At 41.8% G+C, this 17,432-nt stretch overlaps 1 protein-coding gene across 25 annotated transcripts in view; it reads right to left on the reverse strand.

The window, feature by feature from the left end:
- Positions 1 to 17,432, reverse strand: part of TENM3 (teneurin transmembrane protein 3) — a 1,328,112-nt gene that overhangs the window by 412,761 nt on the left and 897,919 nt on the right. Inside the window, exon 1 of one of the 25 annotated variants that reach the window (XM_048302942.1) lies at positions 7,271 to 7,293. The exons of 22 other annotated variants lie outside the window; for them this stretch is intronic. The gene's annotated coding sequence lies outside the window, so the exon portion shown is untranslated. Of the gene's footprint in view, positions 1 to 6,635; positions 6,722 to 7,270; positions 7,294 to 17,432 lie in introns of those variants that run through there. 2 more of the 25 variants (XM_048302940.1, XM_048302941.1) reach the window with 2 other exon arrangements.

Raw genomic sequence — 17,432 nt, forward strand, 5'->3', positions numbered from 1 at the left:
TGACTAGAACTACTCTGGGCATGTTCTAGCTACACAAGCCTTCACACCCTCAGCCTTAGAAACAAAACTACTCCACCTACCCCAGCTTTCTATAGCTATAAACCATAACAAAGCTGAGAGGAAAAATATTAGCAATACAATTTGTTTGATTTTTGTTAGAGAACTGTGATACTATTTGCTTTTATAAAGCTGCTCTACACTCATTAGTCTCAAGTATTACATCACAAAATTTTAAAATAAATTAACAATTTGCTGTGGCAAGTAACATTTGATATATTTGTGTTAAAAAGATGTATTATTGCTCCTGTCATTAGATTACAAACTTCTTGAGACAAGTGCTGGTCAGTTTATTTATGCGGAACCCTAAGCATAAAGTTTCTGTAGAATTTCTTTAGAAAGGTCAGACAAACGTTCAAAGGATTATAATGAGAATGGATCAGGCCTTTGAAGGACTGTGCAGTCTTTCATTTGCTAATCTAAAGTAACACTTATTAGCAATGATGATTTCTTCAACCACTACATAGTCACCCCTTCTCCATGATCCAGTCAAAGTGTATCAAGGACTTCTATGATTTAGGAATCTATTGCTGTATTATAGTAAATCATGTGCTGATTAATTTCTTTCCCCCTCCTCTAAAAATTCTCACATGCAACTTTCTATTCAATTCCTGCCAAGAAAAATGTTTTAAATCTGTATTTTACCAATTTTACCGCTGATAGGAGTTTTCTTAAGACACTAAGAATTGTCAAGACTCAAGTAAGGAAATAAGTTCCTTTGTATGTTGGCTTAACTGCTGTCAAGAATACTATTAGAAATTGAATACAATGTTGCAAAATAACACCACCAGCACAACTGATTTCAACACAACACACTGCAAGTTCCACACCAACACAGCTTTTATGATAATAACTGCTGCTTTTCTGATTGTTTTTCTATGCTGTTACAGGAAAAATTGAAGTCATAATATCTTACGATTTTTGCAAACTGCAATTTTACACTTCTGTAATTCAGATGCAAAAATGCAGATGTAAATCTTAATTTATGAAATTTAAAGGTTTATAGACTACAGATTTTAGGCCATCATTATAAAATATATTCTTCTTTCTTTTAAAATAAATTACTTGAGAGAGTAAACCAAGTTGGCAAACCTGTTTTGCAGTAAAAATTTCTGCAATCATTCCAGCATTTTGCCAGGGATGGAATGGGGGTGTATTGGGGGACAGTAAAGAGACACAGAGACTATTACCACACTATTATCATGTAATTATAGTCCATAGCTAGCACATGTTAAGATTCTCATTTTAAAGATTTACAACCAGTGTGTTAAAAATATAAAAGCCAGGAAAGTAAACAAAAATAATTTAACATGTCTTGTCTCAAGTTGAAAAGTTGTTTTCTTTTATACGTGAAAATTGCATTTGCATTTATGACATCCTACTGTAAAAGTGAACCAAAGTTGTTACCATAACATTTAACACACATTTCAGATATTAAGAGATTTAAACACAAAGTTTTACTACAGCCTCCCATTCAGTTTACAATCCAGGTAATTTGCTGATTTCAGTGGATTTGCAGAATACATTAATCAGTGCTGAATTTAGTACAGCACTTTGCAGTTTCTAGTTTACTGTTTTGCTTTCCATATTTCTAGGCAGTAATGTTTGCAATTAACGTTTTTTGTAGACACAAACATACACATCAAGTATCAACAACCTCAATCTGTTACAGACTGAAGTTGCAAAATTTAAAATAATTAGGTCACCTAGGCTTGAACTTATACATTGGATTTCAGTCTAAATTAAAAAAGCACGCCCACTTCTTCGCAAGACTCACAGCATATATCAGCACAAAACAGTTCCAGACTTAAACTACTTTTCAACCTTGTGTCATCCAAGCATCAGCTTTGCGTAAAATGCATTTTAAAACAACAGTAAATAGTCCATAAGGTGAAAATATAGAACACGTGGAGAGACTTCCGTCTAAGAAGGCAGAGATACAGTTCGTGTTGTACTCTCCATTTTATTATATGTTTAAGATATTATTCCCTTCCTATTTGTTCACTAGCAGGTATTTCAGTTGCAATATTAAAATGAACCTGTACGAATAATGTTTATTCCATAAAGCCAGACTGAAGGAAGAGGTGAGGAGCACTCAGAGCCTGGTATTCACAAACATTTTGTAATTTTATTACTTCTGATCTGCGTTAGATGAGAAATATTTTTATGCAATGCTCCAGTTGCAATATTCTCTTATTGTTTACATGCACACTTGAACTAAAAGACTGATGTAATTAGTCCAATATACAAACTTTAAAAATGTAGTGAATGCAATTAGCACATCTTGCAAGAAACTATAATTTAGATTTAAATTACTATCCTCATAATAGATGCACATACCTACATCTTCTTAGAACTGTTTATTATTTTCAGAGGTTTCTCACATACATTTTTTATATTTGGCCTTTTTTAACTTATTTTTCCTCTCACTATTGAGAAATCCTTTTTTTCTGGACTTTAAATGTTCATACATCACACTCAGCAATAGTGTGTGATCATAGCCTATTTGTTAAGAATCAAAACAGTGGTGAAGCTGAGACCAAAAGGTGTACAGACAGAATGTGCAAATATTTCAGTAGCTATTGAAACAAGTACTATCCTTCCTTCTTTTAAAAGGGAAAAAATAGCATTGGCACATCTTTCAATAACTATGCAGGCAATATCCAGTAGGTGTGCACCTCGTCATCTGAAACTAGCCCTCCGAGTTTTAATTTCAAACACTAAAGCTATTCCTCCAAATAATCCAGGAGACAAGCATTGTAACAATACATAGTGATGCACAAAGACAGTGTCTGTGCCTCATACTTGTCACTTCACACTGTCTGTGAAGACCAATGCCACAGCAAGGAACACCATTTAATATAAGTGTAGTGTTTTGGTTTTAGGATTTTTGGAGTTTGTGGGGGTTTTAGCTTTAAAAAAAAACAAAACAAAAAAAACCCAGCACAGCATTTTTTCTAACTTCTCTGTCAAACTTCAGTCAGGCCACGGAATGGGCACCTGAGTTGCTTGACCCTGCACTCATACTCCTGGAACCTGTAACACTTGTTTTCAAACAAATCACCCCTGGAGATGGAGCAGGCTTCCTATCAATCACTAACAAGTTAATTCCACATAATAAGGCAGGTTCAGATGCAGACTGATACATTGTGAAATGCTGTATCTAAAATTGATTAGAATAGCACTCAAAATGAATGCAGCCCTCCAAACCACTTCTTTGCTCAGAAACATTAATCTCACTTATAAGGAGAGCTTCATAATGATAATGCTTGGTATGAAAAAAGTATGAAATAAATCAGGTTTTATAAGACACAGCAATTAATCAGTTTTAGAACTAAGGAAAGGCTGTTAAAGTGGCACATTTTTACAATGGTAACTTCTTTCAAGCCTCTGTTCCCTCCAAAAAATTAAATGTTTAGGGCTTTCTTTTAATTGCTCAGTTGACAGCGTGCCCCAACCCCTAACTGTGGGTCCCTGAAATGTTTTACTACAGGCTAAAACTCTTTGCAAATAATACTACTCTATTAGAAAGATAAAGCATTTATTTTAAGACACTCTTCAGTCGAAGAAGAATCGGGTGCACGTATCCTGAAAGAACTTACTTATTTAACTAGTTAGCCCAGGGTAAAAAATTTATTTCATCAAACCAAAGATTTTCTAGTAAACACACTAGAACTATTTCTGGTAATATTTTGTGCACTTGATGCTGCACAAACTTGCAGGTGATAGAGTCACATAACTACTACATTTACTAAAACAGTAAACCTAATGAGTTTACATATATTCATTTAACTGAACAGATTCTACAGTAAAGCTATTCTTAAAAGAAAATAATATTATATAGAGATAATAGTCTGATTAACAATCTCTAATGTGTAGTATCAGTATAGTTCAAATCAGCCTCTAAAATCTTACACAGCGCAACTTACTTGCACAACATTTTGAAAGAATTTTTAAGATTTCTCTATAATAAATTTGCTCTATAAGAATTTTATAGGTTCTCTTGTACACTGACTGACAGATGAGTTTTCTATAATAGACATGCAGCATTAAGCACAGTAAGTGCAGTATCACTATTAAAATAAGAGCAGTTCTGACCTGAAGCCTTAGCATTTCTGGTCTTTTAAGTCTATATAGCACAATGCCCCTTCACAAACAGCACCTGATCCTCCAAGCTGCTGGGCGCTCTCAGCTTTTATTGGGCCTAACCTAAAACTGATGGAAGTTAGTGGGAGTTTTTGCATCAATCTACAGGGGCATCAGTCGGCATAACACTCACTGATTTTAACTGAAGATAAAGGTACTGGGTATCTTACTGAGCCGAGTCTATAATCTGTTAATTGTTGAGGCTAGGAGATTACAAAAAATACTTTCAGGTTCATTATTATTTCATTTTCTAATATTTTATGGGGCTTCTATAGAATAGATACTTACTAAAAGCAGCCACTGTGTGCTCATTTGTAACTTTAAATCTAGTTTCTATTAATAAATCCTTTTTTTCTCTTTTTTCATTTGAACAGAGAATAATTACTCCCAGCTCTAAGAGTTTTGACTGAAGTACCAGTCTTAACCTGCTAACTGGATTATGAGTGTTATTTTGGGTTGTTTTTCCTCAAAAAATATTAAATAAAAGAATCTCAATGGGGTCAAGTATTTCTTATCTCAAACAGCATCTTTTATCTCAGTGTTCACTCATATGAACCCCTTTCCATTTTTAATCAGATGTATGCATCTAATACTTCTGTACTGTTGGCTTTTCTTTCCCCCCCGCTGATCTACTACACCATTGAAAATAACCCAGCAAGTTCATAACAGCAAAGCTTCAGAATTGTAAAATAATATTCTTTTTCTCAACCTGTTATATTTTTCCAAAATTTAAGTGATATATTTTTCATGTATATTCATACTTACATAGGGCCCCTTCTTCCTAACTATTCTTATATTACAAAAAAGTACAACGAATGAAAATTTTTCCCTGCATACAATATTAAATTAATCTCCTAGATGTGAGCGCAATAATAATTCTGACTAGCACTTGGATTATTTTAAAAGGGAAGAGCAGTGGTATTTTTCAGAGAGTGTCTTCAAGTGTTTTACAATTAACTTTTCTGTAAGACCATAGATGAGCAATATTTATATTTCATTATACTCTTTACTAAACTGAATTTTAGGACGTGAGCATCCACAGAATATTACTATAACTCTTCAGTGGTATGAAGCAAAATACTCTGCCTGAGGAAGTATATATAAAATGCAGGGGTAACAGTCAAACAAGCATTGAACTAAGGCTTAGCGCAAGAGACGCATGATATTTAGAAAGTAGAGAAATAAGACTGCTAAAGTTTTCTTATAAAAACATTTTAAATCTAAATATTTAAAGGAGCCTACATCTACATGATACCTTACAGAAATTGCTCCTATTAAAAAACTTCTAACAGTCTGTGAGCACATTAAGATGGGAGTTTGGGTATGTTCTCTTTTTATGTTACTTTGCTTAAAAGCAACTTCATAACATAAAACTTTAAAGCCCATAGAACAGCAGATCTGTTACCTACATACACGTGAAGAAAAGCCGCACCAGACACCAGAAATTGCAAACACACCAGAAATGTTTGCAATTTCACAAGGGAGACCACCCCTTTCTCTCCCCAAACCATGGTGGCATACAATTTCTTTGGTCGCCATGTGCACACTAACACGATTTTCACTACAGTTTACTGACTAGACCATTACAGATGCGAGCCTCAGAAACCCCCTCCTTTAGCAGGGGGCAGGTACAGCCCCGGTAGCAGCTCCGGAGCACAGACCACTCGGCAACCTGTCACTGCCCGCCGCCGCTTGGCAAACGCGCTGCTCGAGGATGCCGGACCCGGCAGGAGCGCCCCGCGCCCGCACAGCCGAGGTAACAAACACCGAGTTCCAAACCCACCATAAACTTGCTCGGACGACCTTTCGCGCCTCCGCCCGCGCCACTAAGCTCACCGGACAGGAGTACGGACACTTCCGTTTATCTTCCGAAAGTGAGGATGCCGACTTGGGAAAGCACCGAAACTGCTGTGGTGCCCAGTCCCACTGCCGCCCCGCGCCGCCGGGAGCGCGCTCAGCCCTCCCGGGAGCGCGCACACCAGCAGCCCCAGACCCCGCTCCCCTCCGCAGCGTGGGGCGCAGCCGAGGGCCCGCCGAGGCCGTGCGGCGCTGCTGGCAGACCCAGTCCCCCTCCCCCCCACGCTCAGTTTTCCGCCCGGCACCGCGGAGTTTCCACATTAAGTTGCCTCCCCGGCCCCTTCCTCTAGCTCCCCCGCGCCCGCATAGCCCTACCTGGGGCCGCGCTCCGACCGCAGCCACGCGTCCCGGGGCACCCCGCGACTCCCGCCCACCGCCCGACGAAGGTCCCACCGCCAACGGTGCCCCCGTGGGGGTGGTGGGGAAGGGAGGGACGGAGGGCCGCAGAAACCTCCGCCAACCCCCGCACCGGCCGCTTGCCCGCTCCCCCACCCTCGTCCGGGCGGAGGGCAGCGGCCCCGGCTCCCCACTGCCAGCCAGACAGCCGCGGGCGCGGAGCGCAGCGCGCCACTTACCGCGGGCACGCCGCGAGCCTCGCCGCCTCCGCGCCCTGGCAGCAGCGCGGGGGAGAGCGGCGCACGCCGGCACTTTGTCAGGCCGGGCGGGCGGGAGCGGAGGGCGGGCGGGAGCGAGGGGAGGGCCGGGGGCCGGGCGGGGGAAGGGCCACGAGTTGCTGCCCGCGCCCCGCGCAGCGGGAGCTTACGCGCCCCGCGGAGCTCACTTTCCCCGCCTCCTCCCCCGCCGGGCGGGCAGGGAGTTTGGCCCCTCTTCTTACAGGAGAGGAGGGCGAAGGTGCGCGCACAGCGACGTGCCGGGCGGGGGAGGAGCGCGGGGAGGAGCCGACGCCGCCAGCACCTACTTTCGCCGTAGCGTGGGGGAGCCGGCCGAGGGCCCCGGCGCTTCCCCGGGCCGGGACCCGACCCCCTGGGCTGCGGACCCTCAGCCTGCTGCCCCCCCCCCCGTCCCCGCCGCTCGCGTAGAGTGCTGTGGCGCGACTCCCACGCTGAGCCTAATCAGCGCATCCACGACTCCGGCGGTGATTTAGGGGTCATCCGCGAGCGGCACTTCAGGCTGATGAATGGCTCTTGGCCGCTGTCTGCCCTGATGAGGGTGTCTGCGTGCTCCTGATTGCAAACACTAATGAACTTACACGGCTCCGCTGCGCGTTCCCTCCACCCGGCAGGGCATGAAGCATCCCTCCGCTGCATTTTGTTTTCTGCGGGGACCTATTTATTTTTATCAGGGGAGAGAAAGAATTTTGGGAAATAATCCGCGGCTCCCCGCAGTACCGCACCGCGCCTGGCCAAGCAGAGCCGGCGCCGCGGGCAGCCCGCCCGCCGAGGCTCCTCGGCACTGCCGGCAGCCCGGGCGCGGCGCGGCGCGGCGGGGCCGCCCGGCAAGGCTGGAGGGTGCTGGCGGGGCTCCCGGGCCCGGCAGCCCGCCCCTCGCACGGGAACCCGCAGCCCCCCCGCCCAGCCTTTCCGCCGCACCCCGGCAATTTTCGGAGTTGGGCGGGAGCCGGGTGCCGAGTGACCTGATTACAGCTTAAACATCTGCTTTTAAAGCCATTTCTCCGTCACGTACAAAGGCGCTTCTGCTTATTTTTCTCCCTGACTCCTCAGCAACCTCTCGGCTTAAAGTAGTAGCTGTAACTTTTTACACACTGAGATGTTACCTACCTACCTATAGGATCGCTCTGTTTTTACGCCTTTATCCTTCCCTTTTAAACTCAAAGGCGTTTCACATAGGAGATGCGAAACACTCGGAGAAGTTAGACAGATGAGCAGCTTTGAACGTTTAGCTGGCTACCCGCTGCAGTACTTTGATTTTCCAAACTTTATCCACCACATCTCTGACTCTGTAATGAAAGATACACGACTGTGTTATCTTGAACGCTCCTAAGGAAAATCCCTATATTCCTCTGTCCTGAAATAACTGGAAATGCCTCCTAATCATGGAAACGCTACTGCAGATGTAACCAACGGGCATTGCGAGGGGGCTGTCTATGATCAGTCAGGCAGTTTTCTCTCTGTTTTACCCCTGTGTTTTTCTTTGCATTTGTACTTTGCTGGGCTCGACCCGAGAGACAAGGTTCCTGGGTATGAAAACTGATTCCGCAGTGCTGAGGTCAGCATGTGGGAATTACAGCAGGTACCACACACACAGAGCCAACATCACACAGCACCGTGCAGCAAGTGCAATAGAAAACCACAAACGTTTCAAGCCCTTTTAAGTGTACAGTAAATGTGTAATTCATAATACTGGGCATACAAAAAGAAAGAAAGAAGATATTTTATAATGGCAATGACGTGTCTTCATCCCCAGAAAAGTTGTAATAAAAGGAACTACTTTTAAATACAAGTTTGCAAAAGTATTTTAAAGATACAACAACTAAACCAATGGAATTGAAATGAATACTCCGTACTGACTTTGTGGGTGGTTCTGAAGTGGTGGCATTTCATTTGAGAAAGTAGGAGCCATAGAGACCTCTCTAGAGACAGTTCTGTGCAGGTAAGTGCACAGACAATACAAGAAGAACTGGCATCTTCATGACCTTATCTTTCAAATAAAATATCCTACAAAGGGTTTAGTCCTTATAAGAAAGCACTCGAAGTGTGAAAATGTGAATTGCACAAAATTCATTGTTACAAAACGCATATAGCTAGGGACACAGGAATAATCTTAACCCTGAACTTACACCAAATGCTGTAATTGTTGTTGCATATAGCATCTCTGCTAAACTAAAAGCAAATCTTGTAGACTCAGGGTTCTAGTTACATTTTTTTTTCTTTTGGCTTACAGTCCTCCAACACAATATTTAAAGTTATGTTTTGCAAATGCAAATTTAAAGCCCTATATTTGTGCACTACTGCTTCATCCATTTGCAATACCTTTACTAAATCCATTCATCTAGTATTAACTTCAACTTTTTACTGCCCTCAAATACACTGAGTTAAGATGCTGCTTTATTATAAGTAGAACAATAACATGCCTTCCTTGTGCAAAGCCCACTGGATAGACAACAAATGTCAACTACTTATTGACAAACATTTGAAGTTCAGAGTAAGTTATTTTGGTGCTCTTAACTTGGACATCACTGAAGCAGCACTACCCGGCTTACCAAACTTTAATTAAATTTCAGTCTTCAGAGTTTAAGTTGATTTGAAAAGTGTGCAGGCACATTTGAGTTAGAGCTTTATAGGAAACTATCTTCCTAATGTCAACTATTAAATGTGACTAAACTCTCTAAAATCACACTGTAGCCATTCCTTACTCTCTTGGATTTCCAGTAAGCTCACTATTTTAGTAGAGAAAGAACAAAAGGGTATGCATTCCTTATCGACTTAGAGATACTTTTTTTTTTTTCTTTTCAGATGAGACTATCTGTAAATCTTTTTGGACAGTAGGTGTTACTGAGAGAAAAGAGCAGGACGTCCTCTGATGTGAGACATGCCGGCTCCTGCACTAATCTACCAGTGACTCCAAAAGACAACACACATCCAAGACATTGTCACGTTCTTTGCAAACTTCTTAAATTGTTCTTAACGTGTCCTTCCGTACTTGAACGGTAACTCGGTCTCTGCCAGACTTAGCGGCACTTTCTGGTTCCAGGAATCCACGCTCTTCAGGATACTCGCACGTCTGAAAAAAACGGATCTCAAAATCTCTGCATTGTCAGCGGTCCTGGATCTACAGCTCATGAAGGAAGAAATTGTTTCTAACCATCCATTTTCCTTCGGGGTAAGAGTCAAGATGCGCTTTAATGCAGCTAGGTAGGGATTGCCTCTACGTAATGGAAACAACTAGCAGTATTGCCCTGCGTCAGGACACTTCATAATCACAACCCTAATTAAAAAAAAAAACAAAAAAACCCCAAAACAAACAAACAAAAAAAAAAACCAACCCCAAAAACCTCCTTTCGACTCAGTCTAGGTGGTTGGTCATAACGTGGCAACAACTATTCCCATTAGTTGTCCGCGCGGTCAGCTCCGCGGCTCCTGCTCCTGTGCAAGCCCCGCGAAGGGACCGAGTTCGCAGCCGCTCGAGCGGCCGCTTTCGAGCTGTCGGCGGAGCCGCCTCGCTTCTCTCCCCGGCTGCCCGGGCGGGACGGCGGAGCCCGCGCAGCCCCCGCGCTGCGCCGAGCGCGGACCGCGGCGGGGCCGGGTCAGAAGGTGACGAGCCGGCCGTGACCACGCTCTTCCCTAAGCCCCGGAGAGAACCGCACCGCTCCTCTGTGGGAACGGGGAAACTTTGGGAAGAAGGGGCCGCCCGCGCCACCCCGGCGGCAGCGGGGAGCCCCAGTGCGCGGGGGCGCAGAGTGACGGAGTGGAGCGGCTGCGGACACGCGGAGCTGCGCTGGGTTCGCTCTCTCCGCGGGAAGGGCTGCGCTGTCTCCCCCGTCTCACCGCCAGCAGCGGGATCGAGAGGCACTTTTTCCCCGAGTACCGAGTTGTGGTAAAATTGTAAAACAAATATTCTAATCTGATCACTGACAAAGCCATAAAATTAAATAGCTGTCTGCAGAGGGAAATATGTCTTAATTACCTTAATTAAAGCAAGATAGGGCCTTACACACGTTCATTTTGAAGTCACTAAATGTACTGATTATCATACAAATCAACCTTTAAATGGGGGTCATGCTTTTCCACTACATTAGTTTGTGTTCCACTGCATAAAACAAAGCTATATGGGAAGCTGACCTCTGGTGAAAATGATGCACTTCAGCTGCACAAAACTGCTGACCCTCTTCATTGGGTCCCTAGGAAAGAACCTGAAGGAGTTTGCATACGATTTGGAATACAAAAATGCCTTTCATATTGTGTTAACACCGCATTAGGAACTATTGCCTGAGCTAAACTTATGGCCTTAAATCCAGGCACATAATCATTTTAATCACCTTGTACTCATAAGTAGGAGCCATCACAAAGCGCTGCTACCACCATCATTGTGTGAGTTAGTACCCAAGGCCATGAAAAAGATAAGATTTGTGTTTGCTGGTATAACACTTTCCCAGCAACTGTAGCTGGGGATAACTATCTGTATTTTCCTTTAACAGGAGGAATTCAGCATATTTATAGCAATTCAGAAGTTAATATACAGATCTTATATATACATACAGAAGTTTATATAATTAAGTCACATTTATTCAGAATTTATGATTTTTACAAGAAGAAAGAGGCCTTGTTTTAACTAAGCTTCATAGTCATAATTAACATTTTTGTTTTCTTTTATAGCTTTCTAGCTGAAAGACATATTTTTAAAAATAATAAGAAATTCCACCAGAAAATTGTTCAAATTTAGGAAGAAAAGATGATTTAAAGAAAAGATAAGCACACTGCATGAGAAAAAAAGCAACCAAAAGTGTTTTTCTGTAGTCTGGTTCTTTCCTTTTTTTTCTTCTCCTGTGCCATGTACTCCTCCTAGCAGAAGACATCACTAACAAATGCGGTCTGGGAAAAATACCTCTCTAACCAAAAGCTCTAATAGCAATCTGCTATTTTATTGTGATAATTTGGATGTTAACTGCTCTGATGTGCCTAAACAGAGATTTTATTAAAATACTACTAGTTTAAACAAAATCTTAGGCTGTTAGTAGTAAAATATGTTGTATTCAAGATGACTGCTTTCATTCCTAGAAGACAAGAGTTCAGGCAGTGGAGTGGTAACAATCTGTGTTTGTTCCTGTCTGCTCAGGAGAACTGTTTCTAATTGATCTGGCATGGAATTTAGTTGGAAATGTGTATGTTGCAACCTAAGCACAGTCCCTGTATGCTTTGTAAAGTGATCACCATATGGGCCTTATTTGAAACATTTGAAGGTTTTAGCTATTAACCTTGTTTAAATTGTGCTGTAAATTCAACTCTCTGAGCTGAAAATTATATGTAACTGCATGTATGTATATCTTTCTATATTTAAATCTATATGTGCCCATATGAATACAGACATACATGCACACATATGCGTAAACACACATCTACATCTACAGCCACACATACACACTGAGCATTTTAGATATCATGAACATGTGTCCGTTATTTGCATATTATTACTAATTAATGAAGGTACTAGTTACATATTTAGAAAGTCTGTAGACTGGAAATATTGTTCTGAAAGAGATGTAGCTGATGTTACAGCATCATTTTCTGTAGATGCCATTTTAATATTTGAGAGTATTTTTGTATTCATTTTTTTCGTGAAAAAAATACGCTCAGATCTATTTCCACACATCAGAATATTTTTTAACCACCAATCTGATGTCACAGAGATTTAATTAAGAAAGCCCATATAAACTAACAGCAAAACTGTCTGAAGTTCCTTCACAGAAAACTCTTAGGAGACAATGGTTAACTATGATTCTTTCAATCATAGGGCAAATTATCAAATTTTAACCCTCAAAAATCTTACTAGAGATTTCTTCTTCTGAATGGGAAATAAATGGCTAGGCTTTGTTACAGGTAATAGTGCTAAGTTATGAATGCTGATGGCCTTCTTGTACAGCCTTAAATTACATTGAAAAAGATACAGTTTCTTTAATTAAAAAAGCTGCACTGAACTAATCCCTCTAGCTGAAAAAAGAAAAGTTTTAAGCAATCTCTTTCTGCTCTGGGAGAGAAAAGCAGACAATACCATAACAGATCAGAAACATAAGCTATAGTGTGCAGCCAGGAGCACAGCAGGGAACTGAATACTGCTCCGACTGTGTCATTTTTTAATCCCCCATCCCAGTTTTCCCCGTCTGACCTCATGCTGAGATGAAGTTATCACAGAAGACAGCTTTACTCTTACCAATGAATCCAACCCTGGATCTGTATTATCCTCAGCAGATCAAAACACCGCTTTCATCAAATAGCATTATCTGCATAAAAGGCATGCAATTGCCTGATAATTTCACCCAAACTATGCTATTCATTTAAAGGACAAGAAGAGAAATATAATGCATTCCTTTTTTCCCCCCGGAAAAGCTAACTTATACTTCACTCATGGGAACTTTTCTTTTTTTTAACAGGAGATCTCAAGAAGAGGTCCATTAAAAGTTTCCCTCTGGTTTACAATTAATTGTTAGAGTACCCCTGTGCTGTGTGAGTGACACAAGTGTAGTTATGCAGAAAACTGGCAGGGAGAATTCACAAAGCTTGCTGTAGCCATGGTACTGATTCCATTAGCCATGGTCCTGCTAACCCTAATAATCAAATCATATATGGCATAATTGTAGCAGCCTAAAAATAAATAGTAGCTGAAGGTGTTTACAGGACTTTCCTACAAATGGAAATTTGAAGTCTAATAATTTTGCCCTATCTCAGAAAGGCTGCACCACAAGGTCCTGAAATATCTTCACTAATGTATGTGTTGTTTATAAAAAACATGTACGTATATTAAAAACTCACGCTGGTGCCTTGTCTTCCAGAAAGGAAAGCACACAATATTCTGGCTCATTAGTTTTATTGATATACACAAAACATTAAAGTCATGATGAAGGTGGGCAGATAGCTTCAAGTGAGGGCTGTTACAACATCTATTGTATTTGGACTATTACACGTACTCTACTTGTTAAACTATGCTTGGTATTCTTCTGCTTGTAAAGGGCTCATGCATACCTCTTCCACAACACAAAACCCCTCAAAACTAAAAATAATGTCTTTTTTTTTAAATTTTGGGGTTTTTTTGCTAATACTTGTTCAAAAGAGTAAACATACTTTTGTGTTGAAGTCCTGTGTTTTCTAGGTTATTGGGAAGAGGTCTTCTTGTTTCCTGAATAGCAGTGTGGATGTTCAGCACCAGAAACAAGCACTGCTTTTATCTGGCAGAGGGAATTCTCCCTTTCTTTTTCTAATAGTACAAAGGCCTTGGTATGTCATGGGACTGCAAATGCTAAACTGAGTACTTGTTGTGGCCTAAATATTGCCTGCTCCATACAATGCCAGTTACTTTTCTTTAGGACCACTGGACAGGTACTGTCCTCTATTCACAGGATAATTTTTTTTCCCCAGCATGTCTTTGATACTTTTTAAAACAGAAGTTCTTTGAAGTGGCTCAGAGGTTTGGAATCACAGGGGCTGCCTCAGAAGAGCTGGATTATTGAGCCTTACACAGGCACATCACACATTTACCATGGGGCTACAACCTCTCTGTGTACACACAGACCCTATGGAACTTTATACTATTAAAAAAACCAGTCCAGTTCACAACTTTCTGGGTCTTTTCAGCTTAAAGATAGAGCTCTTTTTTTCCCCTTGATGTCACAGAAGCTTTGGATGTTTCAGTGCTTAATTACAAAATTAAAAAATATAAACATATATATTCATTTTCCCTGCCAAGTGTTATCTTTTTAATGGAAACACTTTCCTAACATATAGAGGATTCTGATCAAGGAACTCTGTAGCTGAAAGCTTGTGTCCTTTTTCCAACCGTATCAGCTAATCACAGAAAATAAATGTGGTTTTCTTTTCTTACATAGTTACTTCACATATATTCTCAGAACATCTCATTTATGGCAATATAAATGGTGTATTATTATTAAGGATTAATTTATGCAAATACACTTGGGTTTGGATCTGTGTTCATCAGCATTACATCCTATTTGAACCCTGTTTGTAGGGTTTATTATGTGTTTCCATGCCAATGGAATGTAACTTCTTATTGAAAGATTTTTTCTTTTAAAAATTATTTGTTGTTTCTGAAATGGGTTCTTCCCCTAGGCATTCAAACCAACATTCTTGTGGGAAAGAAAAGAGCATGGGCTGAAAATGCTGATTTCCTGTATTGATATGGTATTATGCTACATATGTTGGTATAACCACCTGTGGAGCCCCACACGCTGTTAACAACTACGAGGTCTCCTTTCTGTTCATGAAAAGCAGGGCAAGCTGATGGAGGAACTTAGGAAGAGGAGAAGTACTAGTCAGAAAGCAAATTGTAAGCTCCCCTTCCCCCAGGTTTCATGGTTCCTTCTTACCTACAATTTTGTGGAGCGAGGGCACAGGTAAGGGTAGGTCAGATGTAGAACCACAGTCCTGTCTAGGTACCAGGTATGAAGATGGAAGAGTATGGTAACTCCTAGTTTACTAGATAGAGATCTTGTTTTAATCCTTCCCTCTGTTGCCAGACCAGTGATATTATGGCAGCTATAACCAGGAGTTCTGTTAATATGGCATGTTAATGGCATCACAGCCTATCAGCCTTACCTTTTAAAAAGTTACAAGAAATATAATGCAGAAAGCCAATCCTCTCAAGAGAGAGCTCCATTTAGGAAAACGAAGGAAGTGACACAGAAAAGCATTGATAAATATAGACAGAGCAATCAGAAACTTTACCACAGATGCTAATATTGATATCCTTGTACCAACTCTGCTAGACCAGAACTCAATTTTTTACATTCACGCGATTTCAGGATGTACAGATTATCTTTATTCTGGATTTCCAAATTTTTTTTGTTCAAGTATGTTTATTTTTATGACTTGAGAGAAGTTCATGATACATTAAAAACACAGTTTTGTTTTGCTTGTTTGTTTTAAAAACTGAAATAAATGGAATTGAATATAGAGAATTCTTAAAGCACTAGAAACCAAATATGGAAACTCCAAAGGTCTTCAGTGATAATTACACACGCACACACACAAACTGGCTACAATATAATTCTGACCTCAAACAGCAGTTCAGAACAGAACTGACTTCAGCCACTTAAAGTGACATAAACTTGGACTCTATGATATTCATCTCATATTCAGAATGTGACTTCCATATGCACATGCAGAAACATCCCAGTTTGAGTGGGACTCTGCACTCTTTTACATATTTCACCTCAGCATTAGAGAACCACCAACAGTGGCTACAGTTTTGAGACTGATATAAATTTGGACTTTTGTAGTCCCTCTGTCATAGGTTAGCAAGCTGAGTCTCGGAAGTGATGTTCTGCTTACTGCTTCTCCAAGACGTGACAGAACCTATCAGCTGGCCAGTTTGAATATGGACAATTCTTTAAGCCACTTAAAGTTGTGACCGCCTCTGTGATCCACACTTAAGAATAGACAAACCCCCCCAAGCTCTCTCTCTCGTTTCCAGCGCTGGGACAGGTGGCTGCAGGCCCCGAGTGGGGGCCAGTGGGGCCAGCCCCTGCTCGGGCCAGGCTGGGCCGGGCCGGGCCGCGGCTCCAGGATGACCCCCCCAGCAGGGCTGTGGGCAGCCAGAGCGGCTCGGAACCTCCCCCCCCCCCCCCCCCCCCCCCACTGCGGCACTGCGGCCAGGATTTCAGCAAAGTGGCACCGCTGTCCGGCAGAGGCCAGGTGACCAACAGCGATAAACCACACAGCTGCAAGGCCGAGGTGAGATTAACCCTTTTATTGCTGTGAAGAGCTGAAAACCTGAGGAAGAGAAAGAGGAGATGCTTAAAGCTGAAATTCTGTTGTGAAGCTATGATATACCAGAGTATCCTGTTGTAATTTCATGAAGATATGGGGGGTGGAGTGTTCAGCTCGTTGAGCAAAAGCACCTGCGCTGAGATAGGCAGATGCTGACGCAGCTGTAATTTCATGAGAAGTTTGGACAGGGAGAGATGAACCAGATGAGGACTTTTGCTCCAAATGGGAAAGGAGAAAACCTCATTTCCTAGAGATGCTCCCAGAGATAGTCCTAAAGATGAAGGTGAGGAAGACCCTTTGCTCCCAGGGAAGGAGAAGGGCCTCTGATTCTGTTTCTGAATGGCTCAACCTTAAAATTGTACCCCAAAAAACTTCAAGAGTGGACCCTCAAAAGCAGTTGCGGGAAAAGCTGCAAGTCGGGGGAAGGGACTCACATGCGAGCAGAGAGACTCCTCTTCCTAAATGGACTGAACAATATTTGGAAGTGGACGGCTGTCTCGTTGTGATACTGTTTTCATAGCATGAGCAAGAAGAGACTTCTCTTTCTAAATGGACTGAACAAGGTTATTATAGAAGTGGTAAACAGACTGAACATCTTAAGGGTTGTCTTTTTACATTGTCAGTGGGAGAAGGGAGGAAGGTGGGGGGAGGAGGAAAGTTCTGAAGGTATGGTATAGTTTTTTTTCCCCTCTTTTAGGTCTGTTAATAAACTTCTTTATATTCTTTCAAGTTTGGTGCCTGCTTTGCATTTCTCCTAATTCTTATCTCACAGAAGATAAGCAGTAATGAGCATTTTGGGCCAAACCACTACACTAAATTGGTGTTTCTGCCCGGTTATGAACCAAACCCGCTACACCCTCCCATCATATGCTTTCGACCTTCTGTTTGTATTTTCTTTCAGTTATCTATTAAACACCACCTATATTAGTTGAGGTGATGTGGAAACACCCACAATTT

The sequence above is a fragment of the Corvus hawaiiensis genome, chromosome 5, assembly GCF_020740725.1.
Source record: "Corvus hawaiiensis isolate bCorHaw1 chromosome 5, bCorHaw1.pri.cur, whole genome shotgun sequence".
NCBI lineage: Eukaryota > Metazoa > Chordata > Aves > Passeriformes > Corvidae > Corvus > Corvus hawaiiensis.